This window comes from Vidua chalybeata, chromosome 19, assembly GCF_026979565.1.
Source record: "Vidua chalybeata isolate OUT-0048 chromosome 19, bVidCha1 merged haplotype, whole genome shotgun sequence".
In the NCBI taxonomy this organism is placed as follows: domain Eukaryota; kingdom Metazoa; phylum Chordata; class Aves; order Passeriformes; family Viduidae; genus Vidua; species Vidua chalybeata.
The window spans coordinates 9,494,052-9,518,309 of record NC_071548.1 but is presented as its reverse complement, the minus strand read 5'-3'; the positions used below and the strand labels follow the sequence as shown (position 1 = coordinate 9,518,309).

Sequence of the window (24,258 nt, the reverse complement as noted above, 5' to 3'; positions counted from 1 at the left end):
TTAAATATTTCATTACTGGCCAACTTGCTCCTGATAGAGATGATACAACTTTGTTTTTCCTCATTATCCTCAGCTGGAGCTCGTATCATCCATCTCTCATTCTCCTAAACAGAGAATGAAAGGAGGTAAAGGCTGAAAACCAAAATCACCTGGAATGCCCCATTTCCCTGCCAAAGTGGTGACCCTGAGGGCAGAGGCATCAGGTCAAACAACTCAACGTGTGCTGGAGCTGGAACGCTGTTCCTGCAGGGAATTGTATGGACATTGATCCAAGAATTCAGAGGCAAATGAAACTGGCTCCAGCCACTCTTTAGGAAGCAATCCCAGCTCTAAATGAAGTTCACTGCTGGCAAATGAAAGCTTCAGAAAGAATCTTGGTGACCCCAAACTTCCTGACCGCAGCCAACGGCAACACTGAAAGAAACTCCAGCTTTTATTTGTAAAGCCAAACCAGCCTTCAGCTACTCCTCTCTAAGATGGTTTGAATGAAGGTTTTTACGACTATTAAGTGACAGATTTGAGCCCAGAATCCTGAAATGATTTGCCAAAAAACCCCCAGAGCACAGCGGGAGCGGCGCTGTGAGCGCAGATAGGGAACGCAGCTCGCTGAGCTGCTGCCTCTGCCTCTGAGCTGATTCAATATGCAAGGCCCTGAATAATAACTGGTTCACATTTCCCACTCCTCCTCTGTTTTCCCCTCTAAAATGCTGAAGAACCCACCAATTTGTAAAGGCACACCTTACTTGTTCTCACTAAACCCTTACCCACCTATTTACATCGCTCCTTCTCTTCTTCCCACCTCCCACAGCAGCAGCTGCACACTCCAGCAGATCTCCAAGGGAAAACATTTTTATGTCTGGATGCATTGCTACCAAACAGGAACGTGCAGCATCCATACATGCACCAACATGAGCTCCAAAAGCTGAAGCTAACCCCACTAACTGCTGTACAGATTTGTTTTGAGGGAACTGAGTGCTGCAGGAGGGTGTTCCTTGTGCAGTGAGAAGGAAATCCAAGGAGAAGTTGGTCTGTCCCAGGGAATTACACAGAATCAGGGAACATCCTGTGAGACACTCCCCAGAGCCCTGCATCTCTCCTTTCCTTCTATTTCAAGTTAAGAACTGGCACATGCGTCGTTATTTTTCTCCTCTGGAATCCTGCGTTGATGTTTCAGCAGGTATCACATCCCTGTCAGTCACACACAAGCTAATAAATACATTTTATAATTTTCCTGCCTTTTACAAAATGACCCATCTGTTTATTCTGGTACAATGGCAAAACAGCGCTGAACTGAGCAAAAAAAAAAAAAAACAAACCCAAACCAGAAAGAGTGATTTTTGAAAAGCCTGAGAAATTTTTGATTCAGAATCAGTCAGAATTTCACAACTCAACAGCTCCCTCACACAAGAACCTGTGGGGTGGCCTGCTGCTTTCCATTTGACAAACTTTATTAGACAGACATGAATCTGAAACACCCGAGCAAATTGCCTTCAAAGTTACTCACTGAATAATTCATTTTCTTGCCTGATATTTTATACATTGGTTAAGCACCAAAATAAAGGCAGGAGGGAGGGTAAAATATGCATAATTTAAACCCCCATGTCTCTGTTCTGTTCTGCATCTCAGCTCTGTGTTTTCAGGGATATGAATGTTACCACCTATAAACCAGGCAGACATTTCACCACACAGGCAGAATTTTGTCCTCCAGAGACAAAAATTCCATGAGAGATCTCTACCTACAAATCCCATCAATGATTGAAGGATTTGATTCAAATATGTTTATCTCCAAATGTACAGCTCAGTGTGAAAAACACTGCTCTCAATAAATCATAGCCATGATCACACCATGGGAGATGCTCAGGCACAGAGTCCTTGGATGGTCTTTTACATTGTATAACCACTCAAACACTATTTATTTCTGCATGGAACAGATGTTTTTCCATATGTCTAAATAACCCTTCTTCAGAAAAGTAATTCAAGCATATTAAATTTTGCAGACCAAGGAATATAGACATCAGATTTGTTAGTATTTATAGAACATTTGGGATCTTTTCTATAGGGAAGTCAGTATTTCTCTTTGTAAAAAGTCACTAATCCTACTCCTCTGTATAAAACATAAATAGGCAGCTAGGAGTGAATGTGCAAGATGCTCTGACATGCTTTAGCACTCAGATCCTGACCTTACAATGGCAGAGATCCCAGCCAAGCTGTCTGGCCCGTAACATTTTCCCATGCCAATGTAGCAGTTGCTATTTATTAGCTAATTAAAAATTCAGAAAACAATATTGAAACTGGAAAAAAGAGTTAACGGTGCACAGTAAAACCCCTGAAGGAAGGACAGGCTTTTAGCACAGGTTCCTGATCCACCAACATTTGGCAGCTGTGTTTGTGCTTTAAACCCAAAATTCGATGCCACTCTCAGGGAGAGAAGTGTTTCACTGAGACCACAGCTGAGGGCACACTCAGATTAAAAATAGGAATTGACACAAATCTGTCCCTTGAGTCAAATTTGACCCTTTTGAGGTTTTCTAATCAAAAATCTGAACACAATAAGGACTCTTTAATCACATCAGAGGAGTGCTGGGAGCCCTGGAAGAAGGATTTCCTCAGGGCTGCCATCGCCGTGTTGCTCCCAAGGCTGGATGAGCCTGAACTGCTTCACAGCACCAGGAAAAGTCCTCCCAGCATTTAGCAATGAATTATAATGAAATCTATAAATATTTAATGTCTGGCAATTAACTCTGCCCTCTTCAAAGGGGAAAAAAAAAGGAAGTCTAGAAAGCCTTCACCAAACCAATTAGTAACATGGCAAGTTCCTCCCCCAGCTATTTCGAGTGTGCCCATCCCAAACCAATCCATGGACACAAATTTCAGTAATAAGCATTTTTCCTTCTTCTTTAATGAGAGTGTTTTTCTCAAGGCTGTTGATGGTAAAGGAGTTTCCCAGATTACACTGAAGGCTCTGGGTTTGGAAGAGAGCCTGCACAGAAATGTTTTGCTGGCACAGTGCTCCCAACAAAGGGAAGGCGAGTTTGGATTCCTACTTTTTATTTCTCAGAAATCACTTTGTGGATAAGAACATCCCTCAGAGGAGTCTCTGATGATGAAAATCTCGCTGCAGAAAACACTGCAGTGTTCACCTACACTAGGGCAACATGAATCTTTATAAATATTTCATTTTCCTTGTTATTTGGAACATAAACTAAAAAAGCACAGCCAAACTCTCCAGGAATCCTCTTCTGTGACACTGACTGTAACAGTTCTTGATTTTACAGGTCAAGTAAGACTCTTCAGCAGACATTCCTCTTTCCTCCTCCTCCTCCTTGGCCTGAGAGCTCCCAGTCAGTGTAAATTTATGGTGTCCTCAATGCTGCTGTGCCTGTCATCCATCATTGCTAAAGTTCGTCCTCTTGAGTGCTACCAGGTCTGTTTTCTACAGAAAACATATATGCATGAGCAACAGACCAAAAAAAACCAAAAAAAGAGTGAAAAATACATAAAAAGCTTTAATTTAATAAATAAATAGCTTTGTTTTGTTCTCTTTAAAAAGGGGAAAAGTTGCGTCCTTTTGGCTCCATCCTCATTTCACAAAATTCAGTCACCAAACACGGACTGGGAGTCCCTGCAATGCCAACTGTAATCACAACTGTAATTAATTTGCCAGCACGAGGCTGGACACTTGTCTGCTGGTTGCATCATTTATCACTTAGATTCAGCCTTTAGCTGGGAGCTCTGATATTGCCGTGGAGGAAATAAAAAATTGGAAAGATCTTATGTTCTATTCCTAAAAGGTATTCCAGAGCAATGTTTATCAGGATTACAGCAGGCATCCAGGAAAATTGCTTGCACGGATGGCAGCAGCGTGAGGGCATTATTCCTCATCTGCAAGTAACGTAATTTTTTAAAAGAAGAAGAAAAGAAACTGCTCTTCCTCTGTAATACCAATCTACAGATTAACAGAGGCTTTTTCTGGCACTGCCAGCTAAGCCTTTGTAAGGCTGCATCAAAAACAATTATTAAAATTAATCCCAGGTACAAATGCAATTGCATAATATTAATCCTGCTGAAGGGAAAAGCTGCTGTGATAAACCTGTAGAAAACTGACATGAGGAGCAAAGAAAACACCTTTGAAACCCAGTTTTGCTAACACTGCTCAGGTGCTGGGCCTGTAGGAGCACAGGAACATCCTGGTGGCAGTCAGGTGTCCATCCTTCCTTCTGAGGTGGCCACTTTGGCAACCATCTGGATTTCCACAGCCAATCAAGAAGCAGCTGGAGGTGTTTTTTTAGCTGGAGATTAAACTAAATTTAAAACCATGGGAGAAAAATGCTTCCATGACTAACAGCACTATGTGTACAAGATAGAAAAGCTTAAATGCAAAGCAAATATTAATGAATTAGCAGCCAGAAATTACAATTTCAGGGGTCGTTAAGAAAATTCACTTCATCCCAGAAAATGTGTCCTCGCCATTACATGAGGCAAACCCAATGTGTGCCCTCCAGATGAACTTTCACATTCCAGAGACAACAAATGGTTTCAGATAATACTTTTACAATGTGCATAATCTAAATTATTCGATGGCAACATAATGCAATTAGCATGACAAATCTTAATACTAATATAAATCCTTCTGTTACAGCTTATATTGAGAATTTAATACTCAGGAAAAATTCTGTTCATTGCTCCTCACTGGGCCTTTGGTTTTTATAAAAATAAATTAATTGATGGGTTTTAAGTTTGCACGAAAAGCTTCATCTGTTGCAATAAACCAAAGATGTGCTGCATCAGGCAGATACAATATTTTAGTGCATTTTATTCCCTGTGCTGCACAGGGATCAGAGGTTTTGCACAACAGAGCTACAACCATGGTGCAAAATGTACTGTAGTTCCTCTGGCCCAGGACTGCCATGAGGTGTCTCTGATCAGAGGGGACAGGGGAAATCCATAAACTTCAGCAAGTGGAGAGGACAGAAGACACGAAGGTGTAGGACTAAGCCTCACATGACTGCTGCATTTCCAGTCAGCTTCAGGGCATCTCCATCAAATTCATGGAGTGCTTGTGCAAACAGAAGACAATACCTGGTGCAAAGATTTTTTTTTTTTTTAATTCAGATAAAATCAACATCTGAACCTCTTTCCCACATTTTGGATATTCCTGTTCACTCTAGATCATACCTAAGTGTTAATGCTGCTTAGATTTTTGTTAGAGCCCTCTCCATTACCCCTTCCTGAGACTTATGGCCAGCTTTAATGCCTTGAAACAGAGGCAGGACAATGACAAAGCACTTCTGTGCTCCAGCACACTCAGCCTTTGCAGGTGCCTTTGGAATTTGACACATTTTTGAAGCCAAAAGTGGTCGCTGACTTTGCACCTCCCACCCTTGGGATTAATTCCACACAAATAGTGTGGGACATGAGCCAAGGAAGGGCAAACCTCAGCTCAGCCACGAGGCACAAATCATCCATTCCACAAACAGGGATTTTGCCCCGCAAATGAGGATAATTCTGGCTGCACTGCAGGGCTGGAGGTGCTGAGAACGAGCTGCTCAAGCATTTTCTGCAAATGAGTCGCTGAGGAAGGACAGGCCACGCTCTGGAGATCCTCTGACTCCAAGAAGTTATCTGAGAATTTCCAACAGCCCTTCATCACAAGGAAATGAATTTCTCTGGTACCAGAAACACCACCACCAACCCCCACTAATTCAGCATTTCTGCTGCCACGCAGAGCAGCAGCAATCCCCATCTCAGTGTGCATTTGGGGCGAGGCAAGGGTCTGACCCACCTTGATGTGAACGTACTCTGACATGCAATCAAAGCCAAATCAAACCCAATTCCCAGCCTAGACAGACTTTTTCTGCACCTCTGCCAATTATTATTGCTGTGCCTTAAGATTCTCCTCCAGCACTGCAACAGGCTTGGGCTTAACATTAAAAAACCTGCCCTGGGTTATTGTGAGCAAGGTGACAAAAGTCTAAACCACAAGAAATCCACAGCTGATCGTGACTGACTGCATCTAGCACAGAAATCTATAAAAATGCATTATTTAAGAAAAAAAAATTGTAGCTCAGAAGTAAGATCAGTTCAAGCTGAAATAAAAATGTAGTTTCATAAAAAAATATCAGTCAGAAAAGTCAAATTAAATTTGCAGTAAAATGAAACATGGTTACAACATATAAAAAGTAATGATAGTGTTAAGTATTTACAAAATCGTATTATCTCCCCTAAGATAAACATGGTTTTAAAAGTGGTTAAAACAAATGTGTCTCCATGAACCACTGTTACTTTTAGTCCTAAATTCACCAATTTGCTTTAATTCATTCACTGCCTTCTCCCCTTGCCCACAGTTTCTGCCATTACCTTTGTGCCTGCCTTGTCAATCACAGGATCAGAGACTGGCACCTCTCTCCTTCCATTCATCACTTTCCCATTTGCCTTCAGCACTAGGCATCATTAATTTATCAACTCTCATTCCCTCCAACTCCCACGGCTACTTTAAGTGTGGCAGAGCATGGTCTTGTGCTATTATTTTTATTTTTTTTACATATTTCCTGTCAGGCAAAACAAATGAGGCTACTCTGCAGCAGGAACACAACATCAAGAGAAAAGCTGTTACCAGAGCTTAATAGAAGTTTAAGTACACGAAGTATAAACACAGCTCTGTGCTGTATTATTATTTTTATTATTAATTTTATAATCATTATTAATGGGGAAGCACCTCAAAGAACTCCAGAATTTTCCCTACACAGGCAGGCACATTCTCATCTCTGAATTATATGAACTATCTGTAAAGCTCTATTAAAGCATTTAGACATGTTTTATTACCACAGCAACGACATTTTTTTCAATAAGTTCTTCAGAAAAAGAGTAAATTTTGAGCCTGTCAACCAGTAAAATAAATTGTCCAACAGAAAACAGCAGCGGGCAGTTCAGCACAATCCAGTTAACTTATTAGTCAATGCCAGGCACGGTGGAAATCTTCCCCACAGAGTGCTCTGGGCAGCCTCAAAGGTCACAGCAAACCTGGTTTTTGACATGCCACATCACATTCCCAGAGCAGAAGCTGTACCAGCATAGCCAGGGTTTTTTGGTTCTTTTTTTTAAAGATTTTGCAGTTAACCACTGTTCTAAACCCTCAAAAGTAAATTTAAAAAAATGCAAAATAAAGGTCTCCCACCTTTTTTTTTTTAATCAATAACAAAACAATTCCATTTGGAAGGCACTGAACTATTTTGCAGAGATATGACATTATACAACTGACAGTGCTCTACCAGCAAACCAGTCCATACCTAAGAGAAAGAATTACAACAGGTTTGATCAAATATGACATTTATCTGTACAACAGCCACCACTGAGCCATTTATTTCACAGCTAAATACAGATGCTGGGAGTCAGATTTTCTCTTCCTTATTATTTTTTGTATGACACTGCATTATAGATAAGAAAGAAAAAACACCTGAGTCTCACCCTGCAAAAAGAACAATTCCCAAGTGCCCCATAAATAAAACCCCAGCAGTTCTCCTGATGGAGAGATATTAATTTGAAGTCCCACATCTCTGCATTTTTTTTTCCCCCTATTATATTTGACATGGTTCTAATACTGCACTTCATCTCCAGCAGGGCTTTGGCTGGGCCTCACTGTCTGCTGGTGATCCATGGGTGGTGAGAGAGGTTAATAAAATAAAGACTTAAAACTGTACAAGGGACTTTATCCGAGCACTTGGCTGATCTTTTTTCCCCTAACTACCAGCTCCTCTGTCAATACATTCACCACTCGTGTCTGACTTCTGCTCCTGATGCAGCTCAACCTTCTGACTGACTGAACAATTTCATTTTTTAGTCTGGCTTTAGTAGGATTCAGCCCCAACACTCACAATCAGCACAGATATGCTCAAGTGTCTCTTAAAATACGCAACCTTGTGGGACTTAATTTTTTCATATGCCGTGGTTGAGAGGCCTCAGTTTAGAAAACAGGTTATCACCGAGCCAAGCTTTGATTTTGTAGAGAATAAGCTTGTAAAAGCAGTGGTTCCCAACAAACACACAGAATGTAATTAATGTAATGCAATTAAGCAGTTTTTCTGCCTCTCTCAAGACTGTACTAAGCAAGTCTATTAAACCCAACAGAAAAAATGTTCTCATGTCTAATCAGACACAGTAAACCAGGTAAATACTTTTTAAAATCAAAGATTTCCCTGTTAAATAAAGAAATGTTGAATACATGGACTGGAATAAAGCCCAAAATACAAATGCTGAATGTTTGTAAAGTAAGATTATATATTTAAAACCTCCTCTGTAGAGAACTGTCTTTACATAAACTGCAGGTTAACAACTGAAAAATGACAAAAGCTGTGGATGAAAAACTCTACAGGAATGTATTAATTAGTCTGGTGTTAATGAAAAAGAAACAAAAATCCTTAACCTAAAGTATCCTATAATGCTCCTTGATAAAACATGCATTTGTGCTCACATGTTTCCAGTTTACTTATCATGCCCACAGCATCATGAAATGGAGAGTTCAGAGTAAGCAGTCAATCCAATAGAATGCTGATTTATTTGGAAATGCAGGGTTAAATGGCAATATTGATTTGAAACACAGCTCCCCCATTCAGAGAGAGACATCTCTGCACAGAGTCACTGAATGTGACAGGATTGTTTGGGGGAAAATATGGCAAAGGAAGAAGGAACAGAAATTGGAGACAGTAAAACTGAAGCAGAAATTTGGAGATGTCACAGTAAGTGGTATGGGAAGAGCAGGTTCTCTTTGCACCATCCTACAGGGATTGGATTACTGCTCTAAATACATAAATACATAAATACAAATGCATCTCCTTTCCAGCCCAAACCATTCTATGATTCTATGATATAGCTGAGGATGCTGGATCAACCTGGAACAGTGATTATCCCAAGCAGTCAGAACAAATTTCAAAAACCACCACCACACCCCTGATGTCTGAAAATGAAGTTTTAACCAATGGAAAAAGCAATTTGTCCAGTGAATTGGTGGGTGCCACACGACTCTGAAATCAGTATGCCTACAAGGAGATACTCCCAGTTTTGGGGCCTTATGATTCCTGAAGCAGACATCTGCTTCCAGATCCCTGGGGTTTTGAATTATTTTTAAACTCTGAACAAAGAACACTTAGTACCATGTACTTCCAGTTTCACAGCTGGGTTATTTTAAGGAGACAAAAAACTTATTGGATTTTTTTTTTTTTTAATTTTGCAACATTTTAGCTTGAAGTTATTAATCTGTCCCTGGAGAATTCAGGACCTCCTAGAACACTCATTTTAAATATTCTATGTCTTTCAAAGATACAGAATATTTCAAAGTCTTCTCACATGGCCTTGAAATAAATGCCTGAAATATCTCACTGCAATAACCCAAATGGAGCCCTTGTTAAGGAAGGGGTTGGGTTTCTTCTTGATTAGAGAATCACAAAATGTTCTGAGGTGAAAGGGGCCCACAAGGATCGTCGAGTCCAGCTCCAAAGGGAACAGCCCAAACAGGGATCAAACATAACCTTGGTATTTCTGGCTCCAACCAACTGAGATCATGTCAGACACCAGAAACCTTAATCTCCAAATCTCCAACTGGAAAATGTAATCCCCATAAACATTTCCTGAGGCTGAGAAGCAAAGACCTTTTATTTTCACAATGCTCTGTGAAGGCACAGAGAGCTCTGCAGAACAGGGGGTGCAGAACCCATCTGAGGTCAGGGCAGTGGGAATTCTCTCCAGGGTCCTGTGGGATCCAGGCAGGACTCATTTCCTCTGTGTCTAATTAGCAGTTTGGAAAACCCCTGTGTGTAAAGGTCCTTCCCCTGCAGGGATGTGCTGCCTGGGCAGTTTGGGGTGTCAGGCTGAGCCCTCCTGGCTGGGGCTGCAGAGCCTCAGGGGTGCTCATCACCAACCCAAACACAGCTCCTGACTCCTGGGGAAAACGTCAGGAGGACAAAGCAGCAGATGGAATCATTGCTCTGACATGGCTTAGGAGGAGAAGTCCAACCTTGAGGATGCACTGAGTCCCCTGACATGACAGAGGCAGTTTCCTCCCAGAATCAGCCCAAAAAGTAGAAATGAGAGGCAAAGCCTCAACAAAACCTGGGCTAATATTGAAAGCCTGCTTTTGCATTTGGTAATGATTCATTACTGACTTGATGATTGTTTCAAAGTTCTTAATGAATTCAAACTCAATTTACTCGCAGTCACACGGAGCTTTAGTAAATTTACATCTTACATATTTACAATGGAATTAAATGTCCCTCTTTATTGCAAGATGATGAATTTTGTAGCTGTCTCCAAACTTCAAATTGCTTAACAGATGCTCAGTCAGCCTCCACTGAATCACCCAAATAGTCAGTAAAGATTACTGCTTGTCTTCTCTGCTGTTCTGTATCACAAACAAAAATATTTTTTCTTTTTCTGTTTTTTTTTTCCTTTTTTTTTTGGAATAATTCAATTTCTTTTAAAAGATCATTAAAATGAGTTGTAAAGAAAATGATGGAATATTATTGCACAGTCTCAGGATATGACCACAGAGGATATTCTGGAAGCAGCAAGTTTATGCAAGGTCAGGGCAGTGAATATCCCAAAGGAAAACCCAACTCAGTAAAGCAGCACAAGGCACAAAGTGCTTTAGTCTCAACCATGCTATTAAAGATATGTTTCCTTAAGACTGACAGTTCTTGAAGTTTGATGAAGAGTTATTTACAACTAATTAATCTGAAGAATAAAAAATTTTACTTTTTCATTTTTATCTCACTCTCCTGGATGAACTATAAATAACAGAAGTATGGGAATCTCAGGAAATTCATTCCTGTTGACAAGACCTGAGCCCCTTGCTGTGTTCACCAGTTCTCACTCCTCCAAGGAGAGCTGCAAAGGAGCTCTGAAGGCCATTACATCTAAATGATTTGCCAAACAAAAAGATTTTATCATCTGAGGGAAAGGTGGTCAACTGCTCAAAACTTCTGCCAGCCAGTTCATGAGGACACCTTGGCAGCATCCTCTGCAGAGACTATTCCCAGCAAGAAATGAAACACCATCTGCATGGCCAGAGAAGGGCAAACAGGGGGTTTGTGTTGAAGAGGAATCCCTGATCAGTCATTCAGGATGAGGGCAGAGTCAGGGCTCAACAGGGAAACAAACATTTAAAAATGAATTCTGTTAAAAACTGAATTAAATAGAGGAAACAAACACAGAAATGAACTAGAAGTATCAACATCCACTGAAGTGAAATGCCTTGAATCACAATAGAAGAATCAAAAATCTTATTTCATTTTACCCTGAGAAGAAAAGAACTATTACGTGTGACCACCACAGTCAGTGAAGGCAGGTCATAACTTTAAAAGCCATCAGCAGTCCCCACACTTTACTGGTTTTATCTTCTGCTGTTTATCAAGAGGACATGCCCAGAAATCCCTTAGATAGGCATAAAACTTAGGACACCACCTAAAGCACAGATGTAGTGGAATAATTCAACACTATTGATTATCATTAGAAAAGTTAGAGAGGAAATACTGAAACATGTCAGGATTTTCACATCTCCCCGTTTTAGGCATCGTATGGAGCATCTGCCAAGTCAGGATACAAAAGGAACATTTCTGTTGGCCAAGTAAAATATTCTGTCTGCAGTAAGGGCAGCTTTGTTATTCCTTGTGGAAAACTGGTCCTTTCACCCTCACCTGCCCAAAGAGCCCTGAAAACAAACAAACAAACCAGTAAAACCCCACAGCAAAGAGCTCAAGGAGAATAAAGGCTGAGATGAAATGCCATTAAAGGAGGGTGTCAAAGACTGCTTGGACTGGTTGTACTGCTCCTTTCCACCCGATGTACCTCCACAGGGGTTTCACTCTTTTCTTTGGTTTTAAATGAAAATATGAACATTTCTTTTTCATTTTCATGCAGCACCAGCCAGTTCAGCACAATCCACTTAACTTCTTTAAAAAAAAAAAATAACTGGCATTTTTTTCCCCAGCTTTTTTCAAGCAGACAGCAAGTATTGTCTCAGGAGGTAACAAGTTATCTTGAAGAGACTCTGCAGACTAATAAAATGCTTTGAAGAGTATTCAGGAGGTCAATCTGTCCAATTTGTTTTAATTGAACTAGACACAGATGGTATATGGTTTAGTTTAATTAGGCTGTAGATAAAGAACATTTCAACTTGCCAGTGAAGGATAAATCACTAAATAGCAACATATACTTGAAAATATATAAGGCAGAAACCTTTGCTGCATAACTGAGAAATTGGAGCAATTTCTATCAAAGGATCAAAAGATTAGTCCCATTAGAAAGAATAAGGAAAAACTTCACGAGGCCCTACGTAAATGATGGGTAAATTGAGAAAATTGAAAAATACATTCTGAGAAACATTTATTTACTACAAAAGTAATGCTGGTTCTTTCATTACAGGGACATAATACAATAAGGCACAGTAATCTATCACAAACTATAGTTACAATTAAATAGATTATTCTACCCATCCATTAAGGAGATCTAATTATGGACTATCATTAGCAAGGACATAATTCTTTTTTTTCCTTTGTTTTTTCGATTACTACCTATTTGTTTTCTTGCTTTATTGACAAACTTCACTTCTAAGTCATCATCTTTTAAGCCAGAATAACATTAACAGTCTTTTAAAAACTGGCTATAGGCAGATGATTTTGCACAAGGCTGGGAAGACTGGAGAAATCCAGTTAAAGCTGTTTTCCCTATTCTGCTTTTTGAAATTATTATTCCAGGAAGCTTTTTGAACCAACAGTTTCCTGCCACTGGCCTTATTTACAACTCCACCTCTTTTTAATCTCAATGAATAAAACATATACAAAAGCTGCAAAGCTTATAAAAAAAAGATGGGGTGACAACTGAGCTCTGTATTTTAGGCAAAAAAGATGGGGATGATGGGCACATTTACTCAAATAAACTGCAGCAAATGCCCAGCTGATGGTGGTGACTGCAGGAACAGAGACCCCAGTTCCACACCTGCAGAAGGAATTTCTCCTTGCCGCGGTTTTTTGAGTCTCCTAAATGCCAAGGACTGCGGGAGGACACCCGAAACCCACGGCAGCATCTCCAATTCCATTTCCTACTAAATGAAGTATAAATTTTTTATCTGGTTTTATTAGGCATCACTCCCTATCATTTCTCCAGCAGTTGGTGCCATCACCACCAAAGCCAGAGCTCTTCCTGCCTGGGATTTTGTAGGAAATGCTCTGAACACTTTTGTATAATCAACGTTTTCCTGAGGGCTCTGAGCAGAATAGATGCAGCACAGTTTATTTGGCATCTTTTTAGCTTTTCTTGCAGTTGTAAATCTCACACACTCTTTATTTCTGCGTTAAAGAAACAGTTTAAATAACCAAGTTTGTAAATCAAGCACAGTTCATTAAGCACCAAAGACTCCCACTGACTCAGATGCAAATTTTGTACAAATGTTAGAAATGCTTGGAAACCCACTACTTCCCAGACCTTTCCCTGAATTTCTCTTTACTCTCCAGACTTCCAAACAGTACCTTGCATTCTGAACATTCTGCAAATCTCAGAATTTGAACTGCAGTTAAGAGCAGTTCACATTTTTACTGAGCTTTCCCCTGACAAACAAGTGATTTCTTAAAACTGGAATGCTGAGCCACATAACTTTCAGTACTGCAGGTTTTTTCCACCCAGGTATTTGTGGAACTGCAGTGTGTTTAAAATAAATATATGCCATAAATACTTTTAGATATATGGCATCTCTGCATAAGTAGACACACAACTGCATAACAAAAATCCAGTGCAAATAGTAAATATCTTGTATTTTGAACAGCACAGAACACCCTCACAAACTCCCATATCAGGTGTTGATTTATTAACCTAATTTTCAAAAGCACCAAGTGCCTCCTTGCAGCTCTGCTGGGGAACACAAACACTAATGAGCATGGAAAATGAACAATATCTGTGTGCACACGCCTGCGTGTGCATGGATGAGGAATTCCACATCCCCTTTAGAGCAGGGCACAATTTGCCAAAAGGCCTTAATGAAAAAAATAAATCTCATATTCCAGATACCTTCATGCATGACGTTCTCAGAAGGCAACAAAAACCTGCTACTTGTGAAGGAGGAACTCGAGTTTTAATGGGATCCTTTTGGACCCCCAACTTCAGGAAGTGTTTAATTTTTGGAAGGCTGCATTGATTAAGATGCATTGGTCTTTTATTGCAGTGAGTAATAACCCAAATTCTTGGAGTGCATCCCGAGAGTATTGGCAAAACAAGCAGTAATGAACCTGAGGAGGGGATGCTGTGACAGGAGCGGAGCGACAGGAAAATGAAATGCAGTGCAAGGACGGCTGAAGGGAGAGAAAATAAAACGCTGCTTTTTTCCTCATTTATTTTAGAACTACTTCAAAATAAACTTTTATTAGAGGAGCCATTTCTGGCCTGTTATGTCACTGAAGTGACTTGATTTAGATACAGAACTCCTCGTGAGGAGCCTGGAGGAGTTGGGGTCTGTGCTGGTGCTGTCTCCTCGTTTGACCCCAGGGCTTTGCTGCTGCCAAACACAAAGCTCTGGGAACCACTTTGATTTGATTTGAGCTTGTAAGATCAGTAAACAGCTGCACCTTCTCACAGAAGAGCAAAGGATTAGTCTGGAATGGGAGAATAGAACATTTTCTACCCCTCTCTCTAATGCGCTTCCAGCAAATTAAAAGGAAAAATAAAAAAAAAAAGTGTGTTTCTATTTCTCTTAATTTTCCCTCCGTGTGGGCAGGTTTCTAAATAAAACATGTTAAATATAAACCCATTTGTGTCGGACCAAAGCCTTTCGTATTATTTATGGAGAGTCCCCTTTGTGCAGGAATATTGAACAAAGTCTGTTGATTGCAGAGTTCTTTTTATTTTCCTGAATGGTCCAATCATGCTCTTGGCACACGGAGAGACAAGGAGCAGATGTTAAACAAAACTCGGAGGGATTTATGCATTTCTCCTAAAAGTTACAGGACTGCTTTATTTCTAGTGGGGTTGGGGTTTTTTTTACTAGCCTTCTATGTTTTTTGGTTCTGCTTCTCCCAAAGGCTAAATACCAAAGTATTTTGACTCCTATCCTCTTTGGTATTAAAGCAGAGTATTGACTTCACTAAATTTCAAAACTGACAACTGAATTTTGATAGAACAAGATCAACATGACCAAAGGGAAAAAAAAAAAAACTAAAAAAATTTGAGAATAACCACAAAAATCAAAGCCTTTGGTCACTGAAATTCTTATTTTTCTTTCTCAAGGGAAGTAAAAATAATATAGTTTTAATATAGTTTAAAAAAGGGAATGCCATTAATATGCATTGAGGAATTGGACTTCAGGCTTCAGATTTAACAATCCAGTGTCTCTACTCATAACCAGTTCAATCTGTAGGTACTAATACAGACCTTAGAAAATAGAAGTGGATTTTGACTAAGAAAGAATTTCACAAAGCTATTTATAAGAAGGAATGTCCAGGTCTTCTTCCTGCTGTGTGGTAAGACTGCAGGACTCAAATTATCTTTAAATGTAAATAATTTTTGCAGGAAGGCAATAATAATTTGGGATAATCCCAGATTTTAAATGATTCTAGGGGGAAAAAATATTCTAGAATAAAACCTGGGACAAAGAAACAAAGAATGTTCTCCACAAACAGTCCATGTATTTATGTATGGCCTATTTAACATAGGTTTTCTATATATTCTCATGCCAGTCTGTTCCCAACTCCCTCAAACCTCATCACTGCAGTCAGGTTGCTTTTTATCCTATTTTTGGCCAGGGTAAATCAGAATTTTTATACATCTCTACTTGTACATGCACACTAAAAGGAACCATTCTCTGGTGCTCACTGGAGTCCCTGTCCAATCAATCATAATTTGCTTTTCATTCCAAGAAATCAGACTCTCAAACTGCACCTGCCTGTGATTTTCCAGGCCACTTTTCCCACTGGAATGACCAAAGTCCATCTGAAAGATGGAGGAAAAAGCTTTTTTTCCTTTTCACGTATTTTTACCCAATCTCTGGCAACACAAAGACGAAGAATATTGACCCCATGGACTCCCAGTCTGTGATTTACAATTCCCAGCATTGCAATTAGACACCAAGTGCTCAATTTAATGATAATAAGGCAATTAGGTGGATAGGAGAAAAGGCTATTTGCAGAGCAAAGATAGATCATTTCTCATCTTATTGTAACTTTTATAAAAAAGAATGAAGACCTTAAAATTCAGAAAATGCCTTTTCAAGAGGAGTTACATAGAAATCACTTTAAAAAATATACTGTTTCATTTAAGTTTAGATTTAAGACTTTCTTTTTTATAAACTCCTTAATTAATGTCCCTGAAGTTAATAATTTACTACATTCTACCAGTACTTCACTGCCAATAGGGTTTGACCTAAATAATAACCAGCTTTCAAAAAATTCCAAGTTTTGGGCTTTTTTTTTTCTGCTTTTTTTTTTTTCTTTTCTAAAAAAAGAAAGAAGAGTAGCCAAAGCTATGCAGACACTTCTAGCAGCTATTTTTGTAGAGGCTTTTATCTCCTTTCTGGTCCGTTCTCTGCTGGTCTGATGCTCCTGTTGCCATAGAAACAGACCTGAAGGTGCTTTGATACAGATTACAATGGTGTTCCCAACACCGAGACATTTCTTTCATCCTCAGTTCAGCAGGTACTGTTCTCATGGGGACAGAAAGGGAAAGGAATAAATCAATCTCTGACTTTTCCATCAATTAAGTTCTCATTAGCAGAATTTATGATATGATTCTGCCTTTAGTTTATGAGCTCAGCACTGATCACTGGTACTTTAAGGACTGAGGTTCATCAATTACACAGGCCATGCCACAGTTAATTTATTTGCAAGGGAACAGCAAAAATCAAATTATGAAGGGAATCATGACTGGCATCGTCTTAACTTCAGCAGAAGCATCAGGATTTGGTTTTTCAGCACAGGTGATGCACCACTGCCTTAAAATCTGTTTGCATCAAGTGTCATTGGGCTGCTAGAAAACGACAGAATATTAAGATAACACTTAATACACATTCCCTGAGGTCACTGATTACTTCAAGACAAATCCTATCTTTCCCAAAGGCTGAAGAAAAACCTGTGAGCTATTTGGATCTCTTCAGTGTACGACCCCAATAATGGACAGTGAAAATTAGAAAATGCAAGAGCAATGGCCGAGAAGGAAACCAAACAGTTCCTGTTCATGCAGAGCTTCCTCGACGCTCTCCCAGCAGCTGGTGGATAAATGGAGCTGCAGTGGAAGAGGGTGGCAGCTGCTCCCTTCCCAGCCAGGATGTCCCCACCTCCCCTCCCTGCTTTCCTCTCTCTCTCATCGCTCTCTTCCAGGGTCACAACACCTCACATCTCTGAAGAGCTTTGCTCCTTCCTAAGAGTGCAAGTTGTTCTTTCCTGCCCACCCCCGGAGGAGCTTCACTGCAGCTGGGATTTACACCAAGGAGCTGAGGCCACACCACTTCAACTCAGCAGAGATCAGCAAACCTCTCCAGAAAGGACAGAGCCCCAGCCATTCCCAGAGATGGGGACACTCTGGTGACACATTAAAATCACTCTGAGCATATGGGATCTGCAGTGCTTTTCAAAATTAGCCCACTTGTTTTATTCCAAATTAAGATTGAATCTAATTTTGGTGCAAGAACTGCCACCTCAACAAACAGACAGTGCTAAAATTTGCCAGCATTCTGCAAGGCTCTCTCAGTGGTCTGTCTGTGTCTCTTCCAGCTACTGAGTTCAGTGTGCCATAATCACTCTTTTTTTCTTTTAAAACCCACATAGTTTTGGGGGTGGAACCTGATAGAAATGTCTATCTATGGTGCATTTTACACATGAGATCTCATGTAACAAAACAGGTTATTAGTAATTCTTAGGCATTCTTCCCCCCTAAACCCAAATATCAGCACATTTACATGGAGTTTTAAGGATTGACACAACAGACTTTTGCCAAGGGGAAACAAAAGCTGACTAGGAAATAATGAATCTCAATCCAAATTGCACAAAACTCAATATATTCTTAACAACTGGAAAATAAGTGCTGTTGGAATCATGCCAACTTCAATTTGGGGAGTTAGAAAAAGTTTTGATGGTGAAAATCAGCACCCAGGAGCTGCTGCCACCACAACTGCACCCCATCCACAAGATTTCTTTTTACTATTGGGAATAACTTAGCTGTGAGTTCTCCTTTTATAGTCCCACTGCCTAATTGTTCTGCAGTGCTAACTTGTGAAAATCTGGGATATTTTTAGGTTCATCATTTATATACATTTCCTAAGTGTCTGAGCAGAGCTCTGTTCAGTGATTAACTCTTACCAGCATCACCTATGTTATATTATCTATTGCACAGGAAAAAGCTAGGAAGAAAAATATAAAGTCTAAATTTTATGATACAGCTATTCAGCACTTGCACTGTTCTGGATTGGGAAAATAAAAAATATACTCCTTATAAATAAAAAGCTATGAACTTTCAAATCTCAGAGGCTGTAACAAAAATCTAAACTGCACTCCCGGTGTCTCGGGCACAAACTCCATGAACTGAAAGCCTGAAGGGCTGCAGTGGGGGATGTGAGCAAATGTTCCTTTGGAGTCACACACTGTGCAGGCAGCCACCCACCACGGATTGCCTTCCCATGGGGAGTTCAAGGAGAGGATCCACACAGCTCCTTTCACGCCGCAGGGAAAACCTTTCCATGCAAATGGCCACAGAGCCAGGCTGGAGGTTGCATTGCAGGGAAAAGGTGGGATTTACCAGTACTTATAAAAGTTCATGAACCACTTCCTTTGTAATTTAATTCTGCTTTTGCTGAGGATTGTTCACTGTAGCTAAAAGCCATTTCAGCTGCAATAAAAGGAGCCTGTGCTTTAATTTAGAAATAGAAAGTACACATGTTTTCTCGGGGGATGATTAATTCAAACACATTCCAGCACAAGAACTGCTTTCAGGTAAGCTGGGAAGCTGCTTGCAGCTACTTAAAAGAAGGCATTTAGGAGAGCCTAAAAAAACATGTTTTTTTGGCCAGGGATGGGCAATGTCATGAACCTCTGTGCCCAGAACCTGCTCCCAGGGCTGGAGGAAAATGAGCCCAATATACCCTCAGGGTGCACAGAGCCCTTCTGGGCAGGTTTCCTTCTTTAATTTCTCTGTCTTCTATTAAAAAGCATCTTTCCTCTGCCCTGATTCTGTTCAAATTGGAATTTCACTGTCAACATAACCACACTTTGTAACGAGCCACTGTCACACAGCACCATGGAAAAAAAAAACAATTAAAACATTACAAAACCGAGCAACTTTCCCCCACTATTAAATTTTAGGGCTTTGAAGTCAAAACCATAGGCAAGAAACCTTTATTTCTCCATAAACTACTACTCTTCAGAGATTCAAAAGTCAGGGTAACCACAAGACAGAAAATGTTTATTTTTGTAAGAAAAATTACCTTGCTGTCCTGTAAAATTTGTTTTAAAGTACTGATGATAAATAACAAAAAGAATAAAAATTTTCAACTCCTTTATCACTTACTGCACTGACTGTGAGCATGCTGATTTTGGTATCCAGGACATGCTTCTGGGGAAAAGACTGTCATAATATAGCAAGGAACACCATATTCTGACAAAAATATGTTTGCATTGTAATAGCTTTTTATTAAGAATATTACCTACTGCCTGCATCTAATAATGTCTATTGCAAACAAAATCAATGTGATTAATAATTATCATAATTAGAAAGCACAGACTGTATATACAAACCCATTGTGTTGTTTCCTTAATCTGTAAATAGAGGGGGCTTTACACTTTCTCTGTTTAGGGAATGCAGTGAAAAATTGCATCAGAGCTGTTTAAGAATCACTTCCAAAATCTCATACAGGCTTCTTTTTAAGAGAACATTTTTGTTACTCTGGCAAGCAGTGAACTGCTTTTCGCCAGGTCTCCCTGCATGTGTGTATCTTTTGTGATGAAGCAAGAAGGTTTTCCTCTTAATTAAAAAGAAAATATTCCTGGGACAAGATTGCCTATTACTGAAAATTCAGATTAGCAATAAAACCTGGCCCCTACACCTTAGTGAGACATGGTTGGACTTGATGATCTTCGAGATCCTTTCCAATCTAAGTGATTCAATGATTCTATAATATTTTATCAAATTATATTTGTTGCTGCTCCAGTCTCAAGATGTCCAACATTTATAAGAGTTGTTTTCCATTGTAAGAAACAACTACAGAGTTAAAAGCAAATCAGACAAGCCCTGCTGCTGCATTTCATTATCCTTGGAAAAAGACTGCAAAGCTTTTTGATTAAAATCCCTTTTTAACTAGTTCTATAATAAATCTTAATACTGTGCTTCCAGTTACTGCCTTTTCTTCTCATGAGTTTGTTTTGGTTTTTTTAATTCCCTAGGCCAGTCAAGAAACCCTCTTTTTCCACTCTAAAAACAAGCCTCCTACATGTAAATATGATCTAGAAACACGATTAAACGCCAGTGGGGGAAATAAAATGGAAAAAAAAAAAATTTTTTTTTCAGCATTACCTGGAACCGAACAGAACAGAAAAAGAAATCTGGTCAAGACACCTAAGCCCTCCGGGGCAGACCAGTTATATTAATTTATTCTGGCTTAGTACAGAGGTGATTCTTCAAATCATTTTTCTCAGAGCCCCAGCCATCAAATGAGCAGTGTAACAGTGCAGTAAATGTGGGCATCAGCACTCCCTGAGCCTCAGGGCAAACCCAACCTCCTGCTGCCACTCTGAACATCAGCATTTCTGAATTAAGAGTTTCCCACTGGTCCCCCAGCACATGAATTTTTAAGGGTCAATTTTTCACCTCCCAGCTCTAGAATCACAGAAACTACAAAATGAGAATCACAGTGGAGCCTCACAGGGCTCATGTCCCATCTCCCTACAGAGCACTCAGGGAATATCCACAGCACTGTGGAGAGAAGGAAACCCCAAGAAAAAAAATCTCAATTTCTTCTATTGGCAGCCCCTTGCAGCAGTTCCCCATCTCCACACCCAAAAACCTGCACTGTTAGGAGTTATTTGTCCCTTGCCACAAGCTGTCCTTAGGAGACCTGGTCACAGTTTAAGAGACAAAAAAAATACTCAAATATTGTGCTTTAAAGATCTTTAACACTTTAGTTCTTTCCCAAATTCCAAATGAAGAGCTGCAGAATTCAACGTAAAACATCTCCCTGAAAAACAGAATCATGATTCCTGTCATACCTCTGCCTTTGTAGCAGGGGTGCACAGCTGGCCAGCACTGAGTTTATGATCCACTGGAAGTCCTGCTTCAGTTTCTTCTGAACCATTGTCTTCATGATCAGTTCACACTGTTACTTTTATTTTTGCTTTTTTATTGTTTTTTCTTCCTCTCACGAGTGATTTTTTTGTTGCTGTTTTAATAAATTGTATCTTAACACATAGAAAAAAATCTGAAATATTGTACTCTAGAATTGATTTATCCCAATATCCAACCCACTGATGAAAATAGCCAACTCCTGCAGCATCCCACAGAACCTCACAGTTGTCCACGTTCACACTGAGCTTTCAAATGTGCTTAAGATAATAAAGCTGCCAAATAATTTCAGTATCAAGAGGATAACTGACTTGGAAATTGCAATACGTCACCTTTGACATCCCTGGGTTCAGTTACCCTGCAATGATGAGAGGGTAAAAAAAAAAAAATTGCTGTTTGATTTTATGTAAGGACACATCTGGATCTTCCCATCCATTCTCCCCTAGGTGCTTAAAGACTAAAAACTCACCAAGCCCAGTCAGATTTCACATCCTTTCACTATTGAGTCACTTGCTCTCATTTTCATTTTTTAATTTCTATTCGTAATTCTCCCTTGGATTCTCTATTATTATTATAATCTGAAAGGGAAATAGAGGCCACAATCTGTGAGCTCTTGTGCACTCAAAGTCTTATAAACTTGTACTGAAACACATAATACAGTCAAACACTATTTTAAATTAATGCTTGGGGTTTTTAATTATATGCAGCATGTAATTAGGAACATTTTAATATATAACAAAGACACCTTCTGGTCACTGAATTCCATTAACAAAGAAAACAAGTATTTAACTCAATTTTTCAAGTAACTGACCAATTATCCCTTAATATTGAACAAATCCTAATAAAGGTCATTACAGCAGCACTCCATTTCTGAGGCCGCTCTTACAGTTTTACACTGATTTACCAAAGTTTGAAGTGTTTCATCTGTGACTTTGTTTAGTTTTAAGAACATCAAGCATCTCCCAAAAGCAAACACCTGAACTGGAGATGAGGCTTCCTGTGACTCTGGAGGGCACCAGCAGCAGGAACTGTTAAATTCTACTCAGCACCATCACCATAAAGAGGTGGCCATAAAGAGAAAATGAATAATTTCTGTTGAGAGCTGTTAGAGAGCAGGAAAACAACTGCCTGAGCTGCTTTTTGCTAAGAAACCAGAGCTCACACCCTGCCAAGTAATAAGGAAATGCACGATTTTTTTGATTGTGTGACTTCTTGTTTCACTGAAACAGGATATTGCTCCCCAGACACCACCACTGCAATGCCACTCAAGGATGAGCACTTTATTCCCAAGTATTATTTTCCTTTTGGCACAAACAGACATTTCAACCTCACATTTCAGCCACTCTGAGTAAAACAAGAAGAGACTCATTTTAAGCTTTCCTCTTTTACACTCACCTTTATTAAGGCATTATTTTCCAAGGACTGCCTCATTTATATTAAAAGTACAGGGCACCATAATTTAACATTATTCCGATACACAACAATTATTATTATAAAATGATTATAATTATTATAATTATTGCTCTGGAAAATTAATTTTATTAATGGCAGTATTATTCTTACAATTAATGGAAAGGTTACACTGGAACATTTGAGTACACAAAATAATTGTGCACCTGCACAAAGTAATTTAGAAAAGGATGTTTTAATATTTAAAAATCTGCTAAATGTTATGATAAGCTTTATAGCACACTACATTTCAGAACAAAGCTTGTAGCAACTGGGAGAGGAATAAATTGCTGAGTTCTAAAAGGGTTGAAATTATAGTCAAACATTTCAGTAAATTAAAGTATAATATTCTACAATCCTCTTTGTGTAATAGTCCCCACTAATGTAGCACAGTTTTAATAAAACATATTTATATTCTGATTACTTTTAATCTTCAAACTGGTTTTGAGCTATTGCTGCTGTGTAAATATTGAAAATGATCATTTGGTAACCCAAATACAGAAACGAGGCATTAGGCTGATTTATTTAATTACCAAGCCCAAAAACCCAAATCACTAAATGCAGTCAGCAATATTAAAGGCCATTAACAACATCTCACAGATTCTGTCACATGAAAAGATTCTCAATAAAATTAAATGGTCTCACACACAAATGTGTGTTCTCATTTCTGAACTTCAGGTGAACAACCCCACAGAACCATCTTATGAAAAAAAACCCAAATAATCAAGAACACTTTTGAGAGCCAAACCATTCATTATGGACACAGCAGAGCTACTCATGAGTGTCACCTCTCAATCAAGAATAACTTCCATTAATATCCTACACCACAACTGAGCACTAAGCTAAAACCAGATTTGGGTTATTCTCCTTGTGGTTTTAGGACTGACCAAAGTTTGTCAGAAATCATCTTCTGATTAGAAAATGTAGGTATATAGTCCATGCCTACAAATCATTGTTGTAGGTATGAACTGTATTCAGAGAACGAGGAATTCAGCAGATATTCTTTAACTGTTCAGACTTTTGCTGAAATTGTGGCCCCTTTGGGCCCAGCAGGAGTTTTGCCATCAACAATCTCCATCCAGATCAGGGATGAGAACATCACCCATACAGGGCTGAGCTGGGTTTCAGCCTCTCTGCAGCTCCAGGCACTTCAAATACATAACTCCCCGACTCCAAAAGCCTGCCTTAGCTGTTAACTACATTTACAGAGCCAAATGCCCTGCTGCAAAGCTTAAAGAAATCAGGAACTTTCAGAAAAGCAAAGGTACGAAGAACAGTTTTGGTTTCTTGCTCTTGCCTAATGAGTGTTTTATTAGTAAGGTCTGTATCAGCTAAACAAGAGATACTAAACAGGGTAATTACACTCCTAACTTTAGCATTTTTCTTCTGCACCTAAATAAAAATTATGTGAAATGTATTAAAATGGAAGTTTTAAAAATTCTTCTCAGTTCTTCAACATTTCCCCATATTTAAATTTAAAAATGAGAGAACTTTTTAATATCTGAAATTTTCCAA

General features: G+C 39.3%; 1 protein-coding gene across 2 annotated transcripts in view; it reads right to left on the bottom strand.

Annotated features, from left to right (window-relative positions):
* PRKCA (protein kinase C alpha) overlaps nucleotides 1-24,258 on the bottom strand; it is a 147,318-nt gene that overhangs the window by 62,367 nt on the left and 60,693 nt on the right. The window lies entirely within an intron of this gene.